We start from the raw sequence: 23,216 nt of genomic DNA, 5'->3' as shown, positions 1-23,216 counted from the left end.
GAGAGACAGGAAACCAGAGAGAGAGACAGGAAACCAGAGAGACAGGAAACCAGAGAGAGAGAGACAGGAAACCAGAGAGAGAGAGACAGGAAACCAGAGAGAGAGAGACAGAAAACCAGAGAGAGAGAGACAGGAAACCAGAGAGAGAGACAGGAAACCATAGAGAGAGAGACAGAAAAACCAGAGAGAGAGACAGGAAACCAGAGAGACAGGAAACCAGAGAGAGACAGGAAACCAGAGAGAGAGACAGGAAACCAGAGAGAGACAGAAAACCAGAGAGAGACAGGAAACCAGAGAGAGAGACAGGAAACCAGAGAGACAGGAAACCAGAGAGAGAGAGACAGGAAACCAGAGAGAGAGAGACAGAAAACCAGAGAGAGAGAGACAGGAAACCAGAGAGAGACAGGAAACCAGAGAGAGAGACAGGAAACCAGAGAGAGAGAGACAGAAAACCAGAGAGAGAGACAGGAAACCAGAGAGAGACAGGAAACCAGAGAGAGAGACAGGAAACCAGAGAGAGAGAGACAGGAAACCAGAGAGAGAGACAGGAAACCAGACAGAGACAGGAAACCAGAGAGAGAGAGACAGGAAACCAGAGAGAGAGAGACAGGAAACCAGAGAGAGACAGGAAACCAGAGAGAGACAGGAAACCAGAGAGAGAGACAGGAAACCAGAGAGAGAGAGACAGGAAACAGAGAGAGAGAGACAGGAAACCAAGAGAGAGACAGGAAACCAGAGAGAGACAGGAAACCAGAGAGAGAGAGACAGGAAACCAGAGAGAGAGAGAGACAGAAACCAGAGAGAGACAGGAAACCAGAGAGAGAGAGAGACAGGAAACCAGAGAGAGAGACAGGAAACCAGAGAGAGAGACAGAAAACCAGAGAGAGAGACAGGAAACCAGAGAGAGAGACAGGAAACCAGAGAGAGACAGAAAACCAGAGAGAGAGACAGAAACCAGAGAGAGACAGGAAACCAGAGAGAGAGAGACAGAAACCAGAGAGAGACAGGAAACCAGAGAGAGAGAGACAGGAAACCAGAGAGAGGAAACCAAAAACCTGGTTTTGTTTTATTCAGTTAAATCAGGATGTGTTTGTCTCACTGACCAATCAGTGTTGAGATGTTTTATCCATAAATCATCTTCAGTTCCTCATTGGCTCAGTTTGTTCCACAGAAGGAAAATCCACAGAAACGAAGCGTTTATGTGCTGAGATCCGACTCCTGGTCCCATAATGAGATCAGTGAGGGAAACATGGAGGTGATTCTCTGATAAAGTCCTGCAGCAGGTCCATCTGACGCGTCTTTTCAAACTTACATGGAAACCTTGGAAACAAAACGATGTTTTCTCTCGTGGGATGAATCCACTCAACAGTTCAGTGCTGCTGGGGGGGCCGGTGGCGCTGCAGCGGTTCTGCAGAACATTACATCAGCAGATGTGGGGAATCTCGTCCTGCATCGCCATGGCGACGCCCCGGTCCCCTCCGCCAGCCGGGCTTGGCGTCCTGCCCGGATCCACTGAATAATGTCCATCGGGTCGGCAGCGCCGTGACCGAACGCGCTTCCTCCTCTCAGACTAATTGAATGACTCTGCTGCGCTTTCCCACTGAAACACAGGACCTCGAACGCACCGCGAAGTCCATGCATGTCCTGGTGGCCCCGTCAGGGCCCCCCTGTCAGGGCCCCTCGTCAGGGCCCCCCATCAGGGCCCCCCTCAGGGCCCCGCGTCAGGGCCCCCCATCAGGGCCCCATCATCAGGTCCCCCCGTCAGGGCCCTCGTCAGGGGCCCCCCCGTCAGGGCCCCCGTCAGGGCCCCCCATCAGGGCCCCCCCGTCAGGGCCCCCCATTAGGGCCCCCATCAAGGCCCCCCATCAGGGCCCCCGTCAGGGCCCCATCATCAGGTCCCCCCCGTCAGGGTCCCCCCCATCAAGGCCCCCATCAGGGCCCCCCCATCAAGGCCCCCCATCAGGGGCTCCCATCAGGGCCCCCCATCAGGGCCCATCATTTCAGTCTAAAACTCATGGATTGTCTTGTTGAGTCAACAGATTGTTTCCGTTTGTGATGATCTGATTGGTCAGACTGAAGCAGCGGCGCCCCTGCGGCCTCCTCACTGCAGCCCAGAACTTCCAGGAAGCTCCTGGTTCTGGAGGAGCAGCGAGTTGAGATGAAACGGTGTGAACCATTCAGAACCATTCAGACTTGATTTGGGCCGGTCCACCAGCCCAGAACTTCCCTTCAGAGGCTGAGGCAGCAAGTTACACTGTAAAAACTAAGCATTTGGATCAATGCCTGGAAACACAAGACTGAACCTGCTGCATTCAACCAGCAACGTTTTCATGTGAATCTTTTCCCCTGATTCTGCTGTTGCGCCTGAATCTCCCTTTGTGGGAAATAAATGAAAACAAACATTTGCATCTCTGGTTTCCTCAAACTGATGTTAGTTTGGTTTGATTTGAAGTTTTGCAGGATTTTAGAAAGTCCTGATTTAAGTTCTGATGTTTATAATTGGAGACATTAATGTTTTACAGAAATAATAAAATGGAGCTTATTGCTAAACATTTCTTGGTGTGTCTATGAGTGTAAAATGAGAAGAGTGCTATAATTCGTCCATTTAAAACTCTGCTTCGTCCGCCATTGTTCAGATTACTGAAATCTTCCTTTTGACCTGCAATGCATCTTGGGAAAGTGGGCTGGGAAATATGCATCTCAGTGACTTTAGAAACATTAAAATGTGACCTGCGAATGTTTCTGCTCCTGAATTTCAACCCAAACCCAATGAGCTGAAAATCCAAGATGGCCGACGCGTAAGGCTACCTGAAGGAAGAAGCGGTTTGGTTCCTCGGAAATCCGTCTCATGTTTTCAGTTTACCTGAGCATAAAACAAGTTAATCTCTGGTTTCAACTGGACTTGGTGAAATATCTATAAAGATAAGTCGTTTTTGGTCCATTAGTTTAGGAAGGTGGTGATTTAATATTCAGAATCTGCTGTCATGTTGCTGCTTATTGTTTCCCTGACGAGTCCTGAGCTTTTAGTACGTGATAAAGTGTGGCAGCAGAATGGAAAGCAGAGCTGAGGAGCTCATCAGGAGCTACTGTACTGGACGTGTGTGTGTGTGTGTGTGTGTGTGTGTGTGTGTGTGTGTGTGTGTGAGAGAGAGAGAGACTGAGTGGATGACAGCATTTGATAAGAACAGGAACCAGAGCCAACTTTTCCTTTCATGTGGACACAAACACACTGCAGAAATCAGATTTGAGAGCTGTGAAGAAGAAATGCATGAAGGCTTGAAAAACGAGGCCCGTCCAATCATTGGATTAGGCTCCGCAGCAGATGGCCTGGACACACACCTGTTAAACACTCACACACTCTCAGTCTAGGCTTTTGAAGCTAACAGCATTAGCTGCTAGCGTGCTTCGCTTTCTTCTGCTTGGCTGCGGTAAACCACTACTGTCCACTGGGATTTCTCAATAAACCAGTAAAAGTGAACAGATTATTAGTTTGTGAATGTTCAGCAGATAAACTGGAAGCTAACGGAGGGTTTGTGGTTCCTTCAGCTACTGCAGCTAAAGTAGAAATAATTTATCAGTCTGATATATTTATAGTATTAAAACAGCAATTACCCATCAATATGCTGTTGCTACTGCTTCAGTAAAACTATCTTTTGTTAATTAATTCAACTAATTTACTGATATTTCTTGATAAGAAACTTTAGCAACTAGCTAGGAGGACAATAATAAAACAATCTAGGATACAAGGAGCTTTAGCTGATTATCAGTCAAAAATAAAAAGTCAGGAGCTTTTATTGGCTCAGCACAGGACAGCAAATCAGAAAGTAAGTAATTACTCTGTCTGTCCTGAAAGCTGCATGATCGCAAACACTGAGGTTCTCTATGCTATGCTAACACAGTTAGCTTAAATTACTGATAGAGAAAATATCTGTATAAAAAACAAACCACAGTTGGGACTGGAGTTTGTTTTCAAGCTTAAAATGGATTCCAATAAGTTAGCAGCTATTATAGTTGCTACACTAGCAGCTAATATGTTTGCTATGGGTTAGCAGCTTCTGCAGATGCTAAAGGTTAGCATCTGTAAGAGCAGCTGATATTGTTGTGCAAGTGAACAGGTGATATAGTAGCTAAATGTTAGCAGGTCAACAGTGGTCACAGGTTTGAAGCTAGTTTAGTTGCTACATGCTAACAGCTAATATGTCCAAAACAAGAATGTTGTTAGAAGCTTCTAATGATATTAGCCTTTATCTGGAATGATAAATAATGACCATTTGCTTCACTGCTTTACCTAAACTGCTTTCTTTGGCCTTTTGATGCTAATTTGAGAAAACATGTAACCCAGAAAGTAGCATCAACATTTCTTTAGTGTGAACAAGTTAAATTCAGGCTTCATTTATTCCTCTAAAACTGTCAACATCCAGTCCTCGAGGTGTCCTGCAACATTTAGATGTGCCTCTGCTGCACCACCTGAATACAATAATTAGGTCATTAAGGCTCTGGAGATCTGATCTACACAAGGAGGAGGTAATTAAGCCATTTCATTCCTGTGTTTTGTACCTGTGGCACATCGAAAAACTGCAGGACAGCGTCCCTCGAGGACTGGAGTTTGACACCCCTGATCTAACAGATATTTTCATACTGTTTCTAATTACTACACAGTTTGTATTCACTCCTCTTTTCTCTCATTGCTAGAAAGTTAAATCTAATAGTTTGTCTGATTCCTGCCACCTGACTGTTCATGGCACCTTAAACACATCACTGACTGCAGCATTCAGCAGACAGTTGTTGTTTTTTATGGGATCTCCTGTTGAAACTGGAACAAAGAGCCACTGATGATTCAGAAATGAAGGGAACCCAGCGTACAGTAGGGAGCGTCAGGAGGAGGCGGATGAGTTTCTCAGGCTGATTGCTGCCTGTTGGAGCCTCTGAGTGCAGCTCTAATGACGAAGCCTGCGATGCTGTGGGTCGTCCTGAGCGGCAGGTCGCCGTTTCAGAGGACGTAATCAACCTGGCAGAGAAGAAACCGCCAAATCATCCCCACTCTGCAGGTCCTCGAATCAAGCGCTCCTCATCTCATGATTTAACCATCCAAATATTCTCAACAGGTGTCTGAACAGTCTGACATCCGACTGCAGGAGGCTCGTTTCTGGAACAAACGCATGAAAATATGAAAATGCTCTTTGTTTTCGTCTGTTTGAGTCAGTTTAAAGAAGTTTCGGTTGATGAAGAGGGCAGCAGAGTAACGATATGAAGTGCTGGACATTTAAGTGAGTCGTCTGTGTGTCTGCAGCTGGTATACCAGGCCAATTAGCAGCAGGATCAGGATGAGAAGATGGCTGGCTATGTGTTTCCAATGGGACCAGAGAGCTTTAAGCGCTTCACGCCGGACTCCCTGGCGGCCATCGAACAGCGCATCGCCCAGGAGGAGGCCCGACGCAAAAAGCAGTACCAGGAGGTACGTATGGGCCCGCACGCCCCGCCCGCCTGGGCCCGCGCGCCCCGCCCGCCTGGGAACATCAACCAGAAATGGAAACAGGAAGTAGCCAGTTAACACCTTAACGGTTTGTCAGCTAACCCAGATTAGGCTTTATTGTTAGCTTACATCCATCATTAGCTATAAATGAAAATAATAAAGTTATTCTTCTAAACATCAGAGGAAACTTTAAACCTGTTAAAGTTTTTCATTGAAATCTGGAGGCAACATTTTGTTTGAAACTGCAGAGTTTGAGTTCCTGAGTGAAGCTGATCTCCACCGACTCCAAGCCTGATCCAGTTGCTGTCAAACATTTGTGGAGCTAAAGTTTTTATTTGTGCCGATATCATTTTAAAGATATTAATAAAAGGTTTCCAGAGGTCAGAGGTCATCATCAAAAGCAGCACAAACGAAACATTTGGTGCACAAACATATTTGAGTTGATTAACACAAAATTTATTTGGTTTTGAAGAAAGTGGAAGTCCAACTTCAGTCAGATTTTGTTTTGTTGGGTCAAACTGTGATGCTAAGCTAGCTGATGCTACCTTAATGCTCAGGTCAGATTTATTTATTTATTTTTCTTTTAACTTATTTTTTTGCAGTATTTCGTACATTTCATTAAATGTGATGTATGTGTGAACGCTTTCCAACTCCAAAGCGAGTCAGAAAACGAACGTTTCCGTCACGCAGCGGCGCTTTGATCACGGTGGTAAAGATGGCCGCCGTCACATCACAACCAGACCAACACTTTGCTTCAGCCCTCTGGTTATTTTATTATTGTGATGCATCAATAACGTCAGAGTCGCATACAAAGCGAGTTATTTTTCCACATATAGAGGAACTTTATATGCAGTTTTTGGGGTAAATAGATCTGAACAGATTGCTCTGAAAAAATCAGTTATGAGCAAAATAAATCAAATTTGGGTCACATTTGGCAGTTCTACTGCAAAACAGAAAGTTCCTGTTTCCTCACTGAAAATGCAAACAAAGCGGATGAAGAAGGACAAAAGGCTGAGATCATAACGTGGTTCTGTGTTGAAAGGACCTGGGCGACGTGGAGCTGCCCCGGCCCCGGCCCGACCTGGAGGCGGGGAAGCAGCTGCCCCGGATCTTTGCCGACATCCCGTCTCACCTGGTGGGCGTTCCCCTGGACGACATCGACCCCTACTACTTCAAGGACCAGAGGGTAGGTCCTGTCCAAACGGACCTAAACGCTTTTCAGGATCCTGAATTTATCTCCAGGTTTTGGCAGCGAAATGCTTCCATAATTCTGCTCTTGAAATTCAAAACAATTACTGTTGGAAAAACTGCTAAAAGCTGCTTATTATTATATCTGCATGTAAAATATGAAACGATTCTTTATGACTTTTAACCAAAGTTATGAGAGAACAGCTGCAGGTCTGAACTGTTGAATGAGTCCAAACATAAAGCTTCTAAATAATCCGTCATTCATTCACGTTAATCTCATGAAAACAGCAGGAACCCATCAGATCGGGTCGTAGAGAAGAAAAGGGTTAAATGTTTTTTGCAGTGCAGCAGGAAGATTTGCTGTTTTTGCACTGAAGCTTTTCTGTTTCTCCTGCAGACTTTCATAGTGCTGAACAAAGGGAAGGCCATCTTCCGCTTCAGCGCCACGTCGGCGCTCTACATGTTCAGCCCGTTCCACCCCATCCGCAGGCTCGCCATCCGGATCCTGGTCCATTCATATCCTTCACTCTGCTCGGGTCAAAGGTCAGTCAGACTGCGTTGAACTGAACCCGGTTGGACCTGACCTGTCCAGGCAGATCTGGGCTTATTTAAACACCAGATGGTCATAATTAGACAATTAAAGGAACGTTGCACTTATTTTACTCCAGATATCAGCTCAGTAAATGTCCTGGGGTTTAGTCCAACTGTGTTTTTAAGCATGCAGAAACGAGACGCTGTTCAAACATCAGGAACAGATTCTTGTTCATATCCTAATCTCCACTGACCACAAACGTCTCTGCTGACTTTTAATTTTAGATAAAACTCACTGGTTCTGCTCCCAGTCCAGCGATTAGCGCTGCCTTTAAATGGCAGCGAATAAATGGTGATGTAAGTGCATTTCCTCCATTAATCAACAAAATAATTAAGCTACTTTTTCTAAAAGCACTTGCTGCTGAAACACCAGCACACTGACTTATCCCATTAAAAGCTCAATTATGGCTGGAAACAAAATCTATTTTCTCTCCTGCGAACATTAACAGCTCAGCAGGCTGGGCGGTCTGGCTGCATTTACAGCAGGAAGAAAACCAGCAGTTTGTTCTGGAGAATCAATGTTTTCATTTCAGGATGTAGAAAAGAACAGTTTGGCTAATCGACCTCTGACCTCTGGTCTGCCTACAAACATCAGTCTGGGTTTGGTTGAAGTGAACTCTGGTTCGGTTTCCTATGTGAACGCCAAGTGGAACAAAAGCAGGAAGTGGACTACAGCAGGGAATTCTGGGTAAATACAACCAAAGCTAACATACTAGCCTAGCGCTAGCAGCAGAAATGGCTCCTGGTCTTCAGCCAAAGACTAAAGAGAAATCACTAAACTCTGACGCCTCCATCTTGTTTCATCTGGTGAAACAGGAAGTTGTTCTCAGGGTCTTCAGAGGTTTTAGTGTCGTTTCCTACAGTGGTTGTTGGTGCAGCGCCCCCACAGGCCAGGAGGGGAACAGGCTGGTTTGCCTCTGAAGCTACATGTTAGCATTTAGATGCTATTTTAGGTTAGCATAGTTTCACCAATAGGCTAACTCCTTTTAGCAGAACCAATCAGATTTATGTCGCTGGAGTCATAAAATAAATGTTTGTCAGTTTCCTTCGGTTTGTTCATTAAATTAACATTAATTTAATGTTAAATTATATTCTGTGTTTTGTATTTATGTTTTCTATCAGTTGATTTATTGGTAATATCTTCTGAGATCTACCCCGATAACATAAAGTCTGGATCACTGCTTGGCTTTTCTAAGCTGTCTATAGGTTGTCTGCTCAACTTGGTAGAAATGATGAGAAAATAATAAATCCCTCCTCTGCTGATAACTTGTATTAAATGGTGTTAATGTAGTTGAAGTAATTCCAGGGTGATAAAGAAAATGTGGAGGATTCTTTTAAAATTACACTTCATTAAAATAAAAAACAAAGCTGGCAGCGCTGCTCCCATGTAGAAGAAAAAGTGTCTCAGAGCTTTTAGGCCCACACATCATTCGTCACTCAGGCTGTTTAATCGCCGCTGCTGCTGCTGCAAACGGCCAGGAATCTCCTGTGACGCGTTTAACAGGACGGACATTGAAAATGCCGCAAAACAGCGCAAAAACACCACAACACCGGAAGGTTCTGTCCCATGGGCCCCGCCTCCTTTGGCTCTAGACCAACATGTCAGACATGACTTCGCACCTCCGCTGCCTCCATCCTCACCGGCTATTTTTACAGCTGGAAGCGGCGTTTAGCCGCCGCTTCCAGCTGTACACGCTGCCGCTGTCACAGGGATCGGCGGCGAGGTGTGGAGTGTGTGTGTGTGTGTGGTGTGTGTGTGTAGGTGTGTGTGTGTAGGTGTGTAGGTGTGTGTGTGTGTGTGTGTGTGTAGGTGTGTATGTATGTGTGTGTGTGTGTAGTGTGTGTGTGTGTGGGTGTGCGCGTGTGTATGTGTGTGTGTGTGTAGGTGTGTGTGTGTGTGTGTGTAGGTGTGTGTGTGTGTGTGTGTGGGTGTGCGCGTGTGTGTGTGTGTGTGTGTGTGGGTGTGTGCGCGTGTGTGTGTGTGTGTGTGTGTGTGTGTGTGTGTGTGTGTAGGTGTAGGTGTGTGTGTGTGTGTGTGTAGGTGTGTGTGTGTGTGTGTGTGTGTGTAGGTGTGTGTGTGTGTGTGTGTGTGAAGTGGACCTCCAGTCCAGGCTCTGGATGAAGTGTGTTCTGGAGTGCTGCCCGCCCGCGGCGGCGCCACCCTGACAGGCTGCGGCGTGATCTGCAGACACACTCACTAATTCTCCATCAGAACCGCTTTTATCTGACAGAACCCATCCAAACGGGTCCGTCACTTCGGCGCGGACCGCCCGGCTACGGAGGTGTGAGAAGCAATCGGCCGGGATGGAGGTTCTGGTTCTGATGAAGGCAACCGGAACCACAGAACCGGACGGAACAAAACGACCGGTCCTCCATGTTAAAATAGGAAACATGGAGACACATGAGAAAACATGACGAAGGTTTTCTGACCCGTTGGGTCTCAATATTCAGCTTATTGTTTATATTTATACTTTTCAGAACCGGCACCAGGTGATTAAGTCTAAACAACAAAACTGCACTCATTTATTATATTATAGTAGTCATATAATTATTATTATAATGTCGTTTTCCCAGAGAAAATGATTTGATATTTTAATTTTAAAATGTATCTAAACTCTGTGAAAGCTTAGCCCCGCCCCCTAACAAATTCCAGCAAAGTGGGCGGAGCCAATGGGCACGGTGGGCGTGGTCAACTGTAGGAATGAGCAGGAAGAGGGAAATGAATTGGCTGCTATTTGTAGCCAATTCATTTCGATAAAGCAACTAGCATTAAAGCTCTTCCCTCTCTGCTGCCCCCTTCAGGCTGAACGGTGGTCACTGTAGTCTAGTTTCCTATGGTCCAGCAGCTTCGTTGGGGTCAAGCCTAACTGACCGGGGGTAAACCGTCTCGCTCAGACACGCCCCGGGTGGCGAGTCAGGAGTTGGAAGCGTTTCCTGTGGTTCAGAGCGACTCGTTCCTGTAAACGTCTCTTAACTCAGAAAACTTTCTGTTTTTCGCTAAAGAGCCTGGGAAGCTGCTAAGCTGCTGGGAGTTTTCCCTCGTTCGGATGCCAACACTTGGCCCCCGCCTCTCAGGGTATCTTGGCTCCGCCCACTGTCAGGGGGCGGGGCTAAACCTTAGCATGGTTTAGTTACAGCTAAAGTACTTCCTAAAGGGCTGGTTCCCTAAAAATACCTGGAAAAACTGCAACTCACTTTGCTACACCAGCAGCTAGAACCTGAAGTACCAGGGTGAATTTGATGGATTGATTGATTGATGGATTGATTGATTGATTTAACAGACTTATGATCCACATAGACAGCAACAATAAAATCAGCCGTATGTTTAAGGAACACTGATTTTGTCAAAGTGGGGTTATGTTGAGTGCTTATGTCTAGTCAGTATCTTACCTGTGGTTGATTCTCTTATCACCTACATTCAGATAAATTGGGTTGTTTTATCGGCTGAAGGATCAGTTTGACCCGTTTCTTGGTTGTTGATGGTTTTAACCCAGAAGTAAACATGGACTTGATCGGGTCGCCTGGAGCGGAAAGATGGCAGAATCTGTGGAAATCAGAAGTAGAAAAGAGGCAGTGGGAGAAGATGGATCCCGTGGAGGAAGTGGGAGGTGTAATGACATTAGCTGTACGGTGGCCTGGGAGGGCCACAGCATCAGGGCTACCATTAGCTGATAATTAGCCTCTGGCTGTGCGGCGTGGGGACGTTTGTTTGTCGAGCGCTAACCGTATTATCTCACCAGCTGCCAGCCGCAGCTCAGTCAACAAGTTTTGAGTTTGGGCCGCTCTCGCTTTGGCAGCATGTTCCCTCTGCCAAATTACAATAATTATGATTCATTTATAGCCGTGATTGACGGCTGCGCCGGCTTCCTCCACCCAGCACGGCAGGTGAAGGTGATATTTAACCTGTTCTGCTGCTGCTGACACTTGGAAACTTCCCACTCCCCATTATGACATGATTAGAGTGGGCTCTCCTGCGAGGGGGGCGCTAATGGCAGATTAATTTGCTGTATTGAAAGTGGCAGGAATCAGAGGGAAGCGAGGACTCTTCATCTTTATTTAGCTCTAATGAAGGTAAACTCCTCACAGCGATGGCCTGAAATCAGACGGCTGCTTTTACATGTCAGAGTTTAGCTGAAACTCAGAAAAGCTGCAGTTCCCCGAATTTTAACAAAACGCCAAAGACGTTTTACCTCAGCGACTAAAAGCTGCAAATTACAGAAAATGACTGAATTCAGAGTAATTGTTTTTCTTTTTGTGTCTGACGGACCAATGACTAACCAGCCTTTAGTTTGAGGAAACGTCAGATAGATTCATGTTCTGCTAAAAGCAATCAGCTGTTAAACAAAACAACCAGGATTTCACATGTCTACACTGACCAGCAGGTAGTTTCATTTAAACTATACAGACTTATTAAAGTACCAATAAATTTACATTAAATGTAGGACAAAATGTCAACATTTGGTCAAACTGAAAAACCCAAAATATAGAGATTTTAATGACTTTAACTGTGTAAAGTTAATATTTAATATTATAATTAAAAATAACGGCTGAATTCTGAATTGAAAGTTGAAGCTTTTGGAAAAACCAGAATTTTTTCTGTTCAGTTTGACTTTGGAAGGAATGTCTTAGTTTTAGATCAGAAAATAGATTTCCATTTTATTATTATTATACTTTCTAATGTTCTGAATGTTCTGTCATACATTAGTAACTCAGGACAGAATGTCGCCTCTGGCCTGTAAATATCTCGGCCTGCTAGCATTGGGCTGGTTTCACTTCCTGCTTCCTGTTAGAAAAACAAACATCAGTAAAAACTTTCCCACTACCAAAGGAAAACTTTGAATTTCTCTTGTTGGGGATCCCAGCTGGAAATGAGCGCACACACCCCCAAACTGTGCGAGTGGTCTTTGTTTTCCTGTTGGTCTGTGTTACATGTGAGACGTTGTTCCTCCTTAACCTGCTCACTTTGTTCAGTTTGTTCATCATGTGCACCATCCTGACCAACTGCTGCTTCATGGCCATGTCGGAGCCGGCCAACTGGGCCAAGTACCTGGAGTAAGTACCAGACCCGTCCAGAACCGTCCAGACACGAGGAGGAGGAGGAGGATGTGATGAAGATGTGTTTGATGAACAGGAAGCGGCGGCGCTGAGGCGGTTCAGAGGTGAATCGTGTGCAGCAGAAATGTCAAGCTGCAAATGTCAGAGTCTGGAGGAAACATGTCTGAACCCATCAGCTGAGCAGAGACTCGGATTAACTGAGGCTAACGCTAACGCTGTCAGGCTAGCTGCAGCGTTTTGGCCCTTAAAGGGACCCGTCCGTTAAAGTCTCAGCCTGACTCAACATGACTCTCTGTCTCATGTCTTCCTCCGCTTCACTTGATGTCTGGGACAAAATGAATAAGTGAAGGATGTCCAGCAGAAGCTTTTATCAATATTAATCCGTCTGTTTCTTATTTATTCCTCCTCCTCTCTCTCTGCTCTCTCGCTCGCCCGCCCAGGTACACCTTTACAGGTATTTACACCTTCGAGTCGGTCATCAAGATCCTGGCCAGAGGCTTCTGTGTGGGGCCCTTCACCTTCCTGAGGGACCCCTGGAACTGGCTGGACTTCAGCGTCATCGTGATGGCGTGAGTCACACACACACACACACACACGCACACACACACGCGCATACACACACACTGCACACACACACACCTACACACACACACGCGCGCGCACACACCTACACACACCGCACACACACACACACCTACACACACACACGCACACTGCACACACACACACACCTGCACACACACACACACACACACACACACACACACACACACACACACCTACACACACACACACACACCAGGAAGAGTCCAGGAAGGTTTTCCTGTAGCCGTCAGGCCGACCAGAACCAGAACCAGAACCAGAACGTTCTGAGCAGAAACATTCACACCCTTTAATCTTTCCCACATTTAATGTATTAAGCGGCTTTTATTGTGAAGGGTCTGATGGAAAAGGCTGCATAGTTTACAGAATTTGATGGAAAAAAGTCTGAAAAGTGTGGCAGGCATTTATTTTCCTCCCCCTTTTACTCTGAGACCCAGAAGTAAAATGGCTTTGCTTCAATCTGTTGCAACAACTGATTTAATATAATATAAAATTTTGGAATAAAATGAATCTAAGTATAAATAGAAAATAATTGGCTGAGAAATTAAGCTGGAAACTTAAACTCAGAATCAAGAGAAATAAATAGAAATCAACTTAAAAACTTAAACAATTTACTTAGTCTTAGAAAAATAAAAAACTTGAACGATTTCACTGAAGAAAACATATTTAGTCTTAATGCATCTGGAACAAAATCATAATTTTCTAAAAGTATCCTAAACTCTAACAGAGAAACCTGTTTCAGGAGCGAAACACTAAAAAACGTTTCTATATTAATTTACTTTTATTCCTCTAGAATGTGATCCATACAGAAACAGAAAGAAAACACAACTACACACATTACATAAAACAGCAGACACAAAGATTAATTATGAGTTTGTTGCTAGTACTTTATGAAACAATAAAAATAACCAGACTAAAGGATAGGTGAGACAGGAAGTGACTTTCCAGGAGCTTTTATTGTGAAGGAGCTGCAGGCTGGTGGCAGCTGAGCCAGCAGAGCGGCGGCTCTGTCGTCGTCCTGATGGGATTACTGCGGAGGAATTAAAGTGAAAGCTGCTCTGACGTTTCGCCTCTTTAAGCTCCAGTTTGAAAAGTTTCTGGTCAGTTTCAAAGATTCTGCAACGTCCGGAAAACCCGACTGCACAACTTCAGAACCGAAGAAGAAAACAGGCGGCAGAAAAACTTCCTGAGGAAAAACTGTCCATGCTGGACAGGAAGACAAAAAACTAGAGGTTAAATCCTAAAGGTTCTGAATATTTCAACGGGTCAGAACCGTCACCAGAACCATCAGAACCTTCAGAACCATCAGAACCATCAGAACCACCAGAAACACCAGAACCATCAGAACCATCAGAACCACCAGAAACACCAGAAACACCAGAACCATCAGAACCATCAGAACCATCAGAACCATCAAAACCATCAGAACCACCAGAACCATCAGAACCATCAGAACCACCAGAAACACCAGAACCATCAGAACCATCAGAACCATCAGAACCTTCAGAACCATCAGAACCATCAGAACCACCAGAATCACCAGAACCACCAGAACCATCAGAACCACCAGAACCACCAGAACCATCAGAAACACCAGAACCATCAGAAACACCAGAACCACCAGAACCATCAGAACCACCAGAACCACCAGGACCACCAGAACCACCAGAATCACCAGAACCATCAGAACCACCAGAACCACCAGGACACCAGAACCACCAGAACCATCAGAACCACCAGAACCACCAGAACCACCAGAACCACCAGAAACACCAGAACCATCAGAACCATCAGAACCACCAGAATCACCAGAACCACCAGAACCATCAGAACCACCAGAACCACCAGAACCACCAGAACCACCAGAACCACCAGAACCATCAGAAACACCAGAACCACCAGAACCATCAGAAACATCAGAAACACCAGAACCACCAGAACCATCAGAACCACCAGAACCACCAGAATCACCAGAACCACCAGAACCATCAGAAACACCAGAACCATCAGAACCACCAGAACCACCAGAACCATCAGAACCACCAGAACCATCAGAACCACCAGAACCATCAGAACCACTAGAACAACAAGCTGTGATTGTGGAAAAAACTGGAAAATGGATCCAAATAAAAACGGATTCAGGAAAAATTGAACTTTCTGACATGGTGAATCTTCGAACTTTTGATGAAAAATCAGATAAATTTATTCACCCTGAAAAAGACGAAATGTTGAGACGTCCAAATGTCTCCAATCCAGTAGCAGTCAGTTCACAACCAACAGGAAGCTCCCTCTGACTGAAGACTGTTGTTGCTGCTGTGCTAACAGCTCAATATCTGGATGACTCCTCCTTTCTTAGCTAGCTCTGCTGATCCACCTCCTTTGCTTTTGCTGCTCCTCTTGGAGTCTGTCTGGTTGCATCACCAGAGCGATGCTGGAGTTGGGGATAAGAGATGTTTATCTCCTCTGGATTCGGCCTCTAGAGGATTTTGGGTTCATTCTCTGACATAAATAAAAATGAACAGAATTCAGTAGAAAGTGAACGGAAGGAAGAACTCAGCTGACAAACATAAAAACCACCTTCAGCTCTGAGGCTCAGCCTGACCTTTGACCTCGGGATCAGGCAGTGATGGCCGACCTGCAGCGGAACGAGCAAAGTGAAATGTTTCAAAGATGCCTCCTCTGATGGAGGAAGGTTGGCTCTGACCCGGTCGGTCAGACCCGGACCGGTCAGAGGGGAGGAGCGTGGGAACGCGGTGAGGAAGGTCACCAGGTCGCTTAGGGAGCGGTGGTACTGGTCCGTCTGTCACCGGTCCGTCTGTCACCGGTCCGTCTGTCACCGGTCCGTCTGTCACCGGTCCGTCTGTCACCGGTCCGTCTGTCACCAGTCCCATCGCTGTGATTACATCACTGCAGCATCAAACCTGCTGAAATACGAGCTGTGATGGAGATGCATTAGCAGCTCCAGGATCAGATGACCGAGTTTAACCGAGGCCCAACGGGCCGGCGTCGCCTGGCGCCGGGCCGGGCCGGGCCGGGCCGGGCCGGGTTCCATCAGAGAAGATCAACACCATCACATTATTTAACCTCTGAAAAACAATCCCTGTTTGCCTTTTAACACTTTAAAACAACAAGAAAAGTCATAAACATAAAATTAACAGTCGTTAGCATAATAAATGTGAAAATAAACAAAAAAAACTTGATTAGTAAAAAGGTAGCATGAAACTTAATAGTTTAGTATTTAAAAATACATTTTAATTTATTTTTTCTCAAACATATTAACACTTCAGTTACCTTCATAATGATTTTATTTTCAAATCTTCTGATATCACTTTTAAAAATAATGGCTCTTCTTGATGCTAAGCTAACTCTCATGTTAGCCTCACTGCTCTAAAAATAAAACCTGCTCGATAACAAAGTATTCAAAATGTAAATTCTTCCTAAATTTGACTTATATTCCCATTTAGGAAACATTTTGTGAAAAAATAATATGTTCTGTTACTTTAGTTTTAATGTGATTGTTGAATTTCCTCTCTGACTAACCAGGAAATGTTTTGAAAACTTTGGATCTTTGTTTCTTTGTGTTTTGCCAAGTTAAAAGCAAAAAGTTGAAAATATTCTCTGAAACATGTTGAAACTGCAAATACGGTTTATGTATTCGGTGTGATGTCTGTCAATGTTCTGGCCTTTTATATGACATTTATTGATCTAATTATTTCATAAAGGTTAATGACTGCCACTATAGCTACTGGCCCAGATCATGATAGGACCTCCACCGTGTTTTACTGACAGTTGTAACTTTCATTATGTCTCAAACTTTGATCTGCAGGTCAAAGTTACTTTATGACCAATCAGAGGAAAAACATTTAGAAATTATACTCAGAATTGTGAATATTTAGAGGATTTTCAGACTTTCTTATCTTTGTCTTTTTTTGTCATTTGTTGGAAACCACCGCCCTGCTCCCTGCAGGATGTTAACAGAGTTTATCAAAGTAGGAAACCTGCAGGCGCTGCGAACGTTTAGAGTGCTGAGAGCCCTGAAAACTATCTCAGTCATCCCAGGTAAGGCCTCACCACCAGGGGGCGACATGGGCAGCTCATTCAAAGAGCACCAGAGTTAGCCGTGAACGTCATCTGCTGTCCGTCCGTGTCTGCCATGTCCTGCAGCTCCAGCCTACCTGCTCACCCCCCACTCTCCGCCCTGTCAGAGGTCACAGGTCACCTGATCTGTCTTAAAGGAACAGTACAGAAGGGAAAGTCAGATGAGGCTAAGCTGAGCACCTGGTCATTAGCTGGAGAACGGAGGAAATATTCCTCTACCTCTGGAATTAACTCAAAACTTTCCTTTCACTCCTTTAAATGTTTGCTTTTGTGATGCTAACGTTTGAATTGTTTGCTAAAATTCAATAAAATGCGAGTAGCTAAGAAAGGAATGTAATCTGATTACCTCAATACTTACACATACATAATGAATCAAAATTTTTATCCACACAATCTTTAAATGAAAATGTTTCTATTTTTATAATTTTTTTAAAATCTATTTTGCCATTTTTCCAGCACAATCATTGTTTTATTTGCAGTTAAAATTTGCATTAAAGTTTTCTAAATCTTTAAATCAGTTTATTCCAACGAAATGTTTCAGGGGAATTTTGCCAATTAGCTAGCTAACAGCTCAATGAAATGACCAGCTAAAGAGTTAGCTTAGCACAATACTGATGAGCTAATGGAGCTAAGTTCACAATTAAAAAAGGGCAGATATTATCATTTCAAACAGTTTGTCTCATTCCATACATGAGGTTAGCTTCTGCTATACTAGATATTTGTGGTGTTTAATATTTCTGCAGCAGTTATCAGTTTAAAGTGAACAACAAATCCCAATATAGTGTTACTTTGCTGTTTAAGCTAGCAGGAACATTTAAACAGAACATCATACGCTATGATTTTATGCTAATTATCATAGTTAGCATGCTAACTGCAATATTCGCTAGGTATTTTTTATTAATTATAAAATGTTAATAACTTGTTTCTTTTCCAGCACATTTGACTTAATATGAATAAATAAAAAGGAGCTAACATTTTTAGCGTAATCCTGCTAATTAGCCATTTGCTAGCTCACAAAACAAGCAGCAAAATAACAAAACTATCCTGATCTGACCAGCATACCAAAAGCAAACAAAGTTGAGACATCTGCTGTGAATCTAAATTTCTGAGGATGAAACTGTCGGCCTGTGGTGAACATTTCTCCAGTCTGGATGGTGTGAAGCTTTCCTGTCTGATTTCTCCTCCTGTGGCTCCAGAGGCTCCACAGCTCTTCCTGTCTCTGCCTGGATCTGCGTCTCTCTGATTCTCCCTGCGTGTCGGCTCGTTGCTCCGTGTGGTCACATCCTTCTGTGTGTCTGTTTCTGTGCTTCTGTCTCCTGGCTTGTTGCAGATATGTCACTGAGTTTGTGGACCTGGGTAATGTGTCAGCCTTAAGGACGTTCAGGGTGCTGCGCGCGCTCAAAACCATCTCAGTCATCCCAGGTGAGAAACACGAGGGAAACGGAGCGCCGCCCTCCTGACCCGCCGAGCTGCTAGAAATAAGTGGCTGTGTTTCATATCTCCTGCTGCATACTCCCTGCTGAAGCTCATCCATCTGCTTTGTCATTCCTGGAAATGAGCTCAGAGGCAGTATGCAGAAACGAGAGGCGCTTATTGACACTGTTTGAGTGGACAGCAGAGAACCAGAGGAAGAGAAGGACCAGCTCCAAATGTAGGATCTTAAATCTGAATTAGCAAAACCCAGAAACACTTTTCATACGGATGATTGTTTCTGTCTCAAATTAATGACTGAACAGTTTTGGCCAAAATGTTCACAAACTTTCTGCCAGATGTTTTCTGTACTAAAATAAAAGTTAGGTTGAGATTTCAAAGTGGAGCGTAAACATTTCCGACATTTTCTGTGACAAATTCCTTCATTTCCCACAATTCCACTGGGCTTGAAGCGAACCTCACTCCTGATGTTTTCCATGTTGGGATCCAGTTAATAATCTCTACTGGGAGGTTTTGATGGTTCACATTAAAATCGTTTTCAGTTTGTTGTTTGAGACAAAATGTCATAAAAACTGAAGCAGAAACGTTTGAGTGTAGTTTGGATGCTAAATGTTGCTATTTATCTGAGACTGTAGATGTTTCCTTTCTGGTAGAAGTGAGAGTGAGTCAGTGATGGTGTCGCCGTGCAGAAGTTTCGGGTCGTTCTGTGTGTCCACTCTGCATGTCAGCGGCGCCTTGTTGTTCCTCTGTGGTTCTGTTGTAACTCTGTTCAGCACCACAGTCATTGGCTCACTGGAAACAGGGTCAGGTCTGTTTGTAATGAAGCAGCTGAACAACATTCAAACCCTGGAAACGGAGGAGTTTGTGACACGGTAACGTTTGGACGGCTGTCAGCTCGTCTGCTCCCTCTGTTCAGTTCTCAGTGTTTGTTCCTGTTGTTCTGACCCACTTCCTGTGTGTCTCACTGTAACTTCAGGAGTTTGTTAGAGGGTGAAGTTGGTGATTTTCAGCAGGAGGAATGTCTTATTTACCCTTTTATTCATTTATTAATGCATGATTTGTTTCTGAGCATGAATAAAGATGGCCGCCTTTTGCTAAAATCCTGACCTTCCAAAATCCCTCCTGATGGTTTGGTACCATTTTTGTTTGGTGCTGAAGGGCTGCAGGAAATCACTCTAAGGCTACAAATGGGCCCCGGGCTACACTTTGGACACCCCTGAACTAGAAAGTCCGGTCGGTTGGTGAGGTGTGAACGCTAATCGACCTCTGACCTCAGCCTGGGTTTGGTTGAAGTGAACTTTGATTTGGTTTAATGTGAACGCCAAATGGACCAGAGACTGCTCCAAAAGCAGGAAGTGGACTATAATGCGGGGCATTCTGGGTAAATACAACCAAAGCTAACATGCTAGCCTAGCACTAGCAGCAGAAATGGACAGCTGTTGAAGCTTTGGACCCAATAGGACCGAGTCCATCAGACTGTCAGGAGGGAAAAACTCAAACCTTCCCTGTTGGATCAAATTCATCCTCCAGCGTGTGACTGAGTTTGTGTTTCAACATGCATCAGAGGGCGGCCATCTTGTCCTGCTGTGTGACGTTGTGGTTTAGAAGCGGCTATAAAGTATTAACTGGCCCCGCGGCGCTCCTCAGGCCTGAAGACCATCGTCGGCGCTCTGATCCAGTCGGTGAAGAAACTCGCTGACGTCATGATCCTCACCGTTTTCTGCCTGAGCGTCTTCGCCCTCATCGGCCTGCAGCTGTTCATGGGAAACCTGCGACAGAAATGCGTCCGCAGCACGGAGCACTGCATCAACGGCAGCCTGCCGGCCAACACCTCCTTCTTCTGCAATAACAAGACCTGGGCCTCCATCAAGGACTTCATCGAAGACGAAGGTGAGTCGGGATGGTGGGGTCAGAACTTCCTGTTGGACACACACACACACACACACACACACACACACACACACACACACACACACACACACACACACACACACACACACACACACACACAGTCTGCAGGTTCTCCATCATGTGGATCACAGACTGTTGGTTTTATGGACAGATTAATTCTCCTGATTCATAATTTTTATTTTTATTATTCATCCATTCACAGCTTCATTTACCTTTTAAAACAATTATCTTTATTTTTTATTCTCCAGGCTTTATGAAGGTTTTTTACTTGAATAGTTATTTTCTGTATTTTAGGAGTTTTTTACACTCTAATCTCCACACCAGGCATCAAAGGCTCCTAAATTCAAGGAATAATCAGTTTTACATCAGAACCTCTTTGTTCCCAACATTGTGGCACAAAAATAAAATTTCACTTTTACGTTGGAAAACAAATTCTGTGAATTGAGTCTTAAACACATTAATTTCCCTCCGAGTTGATAAAACCATAAAGCTATAAAAATTCAGCGGCTGCGTCGCTGACAGGCCGACGTGACGACGGCTGTAAATCTCCTCCATGTTTCGGGTCCGGTGTGATGCTCAGAGCGCAGCGTATCCCAGGATGCATTGCAGGCTGAGGGGAAGCTAACAGCTCAGCGGTTAAGTTGGTCTTTGTCACTTTTAATATCATTACGGATCGTTTTACGGATGGAACCCTGAGTTTGGACACAACCTTAGATTGATGTATTTTAGCCCAGTTGTTAGCTTAGCTTTAGCCGAGTGTATTTTATTTACTTCTCATTCCCAGTTAAGCTCTTTTCAGCACAACATTTCTTATTTTAGCTATTGTTTTCACTCAGTGTATTCCAGCTTATTTAACATTAGCTTAGCATACCTAAACATCACTAGCATTGGCTCTGTTGATCACACCTAGTTAGCCTAGCTTAGCATTTCTTTAATTCGTTTAGCCTTTTTATCATAGCGAAGCTTTTTGCTTAACTTAGCTTACACTTACTTGGCTTTGTTCATGTTATATTATCTTAGCTAAACATAGCTTAGCTTAGTTTACCTTAGCTTAGCTTAGCTCTTCCTCTCTTATTTCACTTCAGCTAAATTATTCTTAACATAGCTTTTCATAAAAGCAGCTGTCACCATTTATTGGCTGAATCTATTAAAAAAATCCCCAAAATAATAATTAAATAGTGTTTGAAATAAAGTTTAAGCTGCATTTAGGTCATTGAACTGAACAGTTACTGTCGTTCATTTTCTGTTCATCGTTTCTGTTACTGAGATTCTCCTGCTGAGATTCCCAGAACATTTCAGTGAAAACGGTTCCAGAAACAGAATAATAAAAATGAATCTCTTTGTCTTGTGTTGTTTATGAGTCTCTGATCTGCAGCTCATTTATCAGGCTGGATGTTTTCAAATGAAAGGCCCAGCTGCTGCTGCTAGCATCAGGTCAGACGTTCAGGTAAACACCAAACAAAGACTGAATATTTCCACAGACTCTCCACAGTCAGTCCCTTTATTCCACTTCAGACTCGACACAAAGACTTTAATGAGTCAAGCAGAGACTTTCCATCAGTCAATAAATCACTTTATTCATTAATTTCTCTCATTATTAGGTCAAAACTCATCGCTGTTTATTTTGACCTCATGACGTTTAAAGATGGACTGAATCTGGCTTCCCAGGAACAATCAAACCACATGGCATGTTTGGACTTTGACTAGGCCATTGAAACAGCTTAATTCTTTACATTTTAAGTTACCTTTGACTACAAGGCTCCTGGTTCTGGGGACTGTGAAACGAGCCCACATCATGACTCCTCCTCCACCGAGCTGAACGGTTGGTTTGAGTTTTCATTTGCTGTTCTTTTCAGTTTGGTCTCCAAACTCGACTTTTCTAGATAAACGTCTCAGTTTCAAAGGCTTTTGCTGCTTTACATGGCGCCATATTGTTTCTCCTGCGAGTGTGACATTTGACCTGCAGACTGAGGCCTGAATCTGAGATGGAGCTGATGGTTTCTGTGTTGGGACATTGATTCCTGTGAGGGCTCCTGCTCTCTGAGTCGTTTCCTGTTCGCTCCTTTTCTCCAGATCTGGCCTGGAAAACATGGCCGCCTCCTTCATTTGTCCCCAGACGACGGTCAGATCGGCCGGAAGCTGCTGACCGCTAGATTATCGTCAAGTGCTGAACGTTTTGAGTCGTAGTGAAAGTAAAAATGACAAACTAAATTTGTTCCAGTAAACGACTTGTAAACTGACTCACCTGAAGCTGCAGAGCAGCAAACTGCCTCAACTTCCTGTTCCCAGTGATGGAAACAGGAAGTTGAGCCTCAGCTTCCTGTTCCCTGTGATGGAAACAGGAAGTTGAGCCTCAGCTTCCTGTTCCCTGTGATGGAAACAGGAAGTTGAGCCTCAGCTTCCTGTTCCCAGTGATGGAAACAGGAAGTTGAGCCTCAGCTTCCTGTTCCCTGTGATGGAAACAGGAAGTTGAGCCTCAGCTTCCTGTTCCCTGTGATGGAAACAGGAAGTTGAGCCTCAACTTCCTGTTCCCTGTGATGACGGTGAATCAGGGAATTGAACCGGCAGCCTCCAGGGTAAAAAGTTCATGTTGTGTTGAGTGAATCCAGATGAAGTTTACAGTAAAGGTGGATGTCAGGACACGCTTCTCCTCACTAATGCACCTTCTAAATGTTCGCTCCCAGTTTACCTCTGCATCCATCACAACAAATAATTGTCCCCTGCGGGTTGCCGTATCGACCCCTAAAAGCTGCTGTGAAACCGGAGAGGCGCGGGGTGGCGCAACCCTGCCTGGCCCAGCCCGGTCCGGTCCGGTCCGGTCCGATCCGGTCCGGTCCTCTGCGCTGATCAGCCCTCAATCTGCCGA

General features: G+C 44.6%; 1 pseudogene; it reads left to right on the top strand.

Moving 5' to 3' along the window:
- The window catches only part of LOC129355230 (sodium channel protein type 4 subunit alpha-like), a 112,111-nt pseudogene that overhangs the window by 24,490 nt on the left and 64,405 nt on the right, over positions 1 to 23,216 (top strand).

Source organism: Poeciliopsis prolifica, unplaced genomic scaffold, assembly GCF_027474105.1.
Source record: "Poeciliopsis prolifica strain line A6 unplaced genomic scaffold, Auburn_PproV2 SCAFFOLD127, whole genome shotgun sequence".
Taxonomy (NCBI): Eukaryota; Metazoa; Chordata; class Actinopteri; order Cyprinodontiformes; family Poeciliidae; genus Poeciliopsis; species Poeciliopsis prolifica.
This window is presented reverse-complemented; position numbering and strand designations above follow the sequence as displayed.